The following is a 904-nucleotide window of genomic DNA, read 5'->3' on the forward strand; positions in this document are numbered from 1 at the left end:
GGGGGGGCCGTGGACAGCTCACCAGGCTGCGGCTTCCAGAAGTTAAGCAGTGTGTTTGTGGGGTGGGCGGGGGGAGGGGGGAGTGCAGTGACTCTGGGGGGCAAACTGACACCCCAAACCCAGCCCACCCAGCAGAGGCCTGGGCTCCCTGGGGGTGGGGGGAAAGGGGCTTGGTCTAAAGTGCTTGGTTGGGCAGGGAGGCTGGGGTGAAGGTCGTGCTGGTCCCAGCAGTTCTGGGGCTGCCCCTGTGGGGTGCTGACCCCCTGCAGCAGGCGGGGGACTTCCTGAGGTCACTTGGACACAGGGGCATGGACCCTGGCAGGCTGGGAGTCACTCAAGATGTGACGGGCGGAGACGGGAACCCCCAGCCCACACCCAGCCTCACTCCGGGGTCTGCGCAGCCCAGCCGCCTGGGCCACCCAGGCCGGAGTCGCCTCCTCGGTGTCCCACTAGGGCCCGGAGAGGCTGGGGAAGAGGTGGGAGGCGGCTGAGTGCAGGCGGCATATAGCCCCACGGGGGGGCGCCCCAGTGGCCGGGGTCCAGGGGGCCCGCAGCGGTGGCCGGTCCTCGGGGCGGCCCAGGCAGCACAGGTGCAGGCCGGGGGGCACCCTGGGCTGGCCACGCCGCCCCCATCCACGGCTGCAGGTGCCGATCCGCCCCCTGAGCAAAAAGGTGGAGGTCAGCATGGACGAGGCAAGGGTCCGAGGCCCAGGGCATCCCCCTCGGCCTGAACCCCAAACACCTCCCGCGCTGGCCAGCCCTGGCCCCAGGCCCCCAGGCCCTGTTTGGGATGACCTATCCCATCCCCTGCATCTGGCAGTGCGAGCAGCCCTGTCTGCCCCCCAAACACACTTCCCTCGAGCCCCTGGGTTCCCGGGACGCCACTGGGGCGGCCGCAGCCCCA

This window comes from Tupaia chinensis, unplaced genomic scaffold (genome assembly GCF_000334495.1).
Source record: "Tupaia chinensis unplaced genomic scaffold, TupChi_1.0 Scaffold000287_1, whole genome shotgun sequence".
Classification (NCBI taxonomy): Eukaryota; Metazoa; Chordata; class Mammalia; order Scandentia; family Tupaiidae; genus Tupaia; species Tupaia belangeri.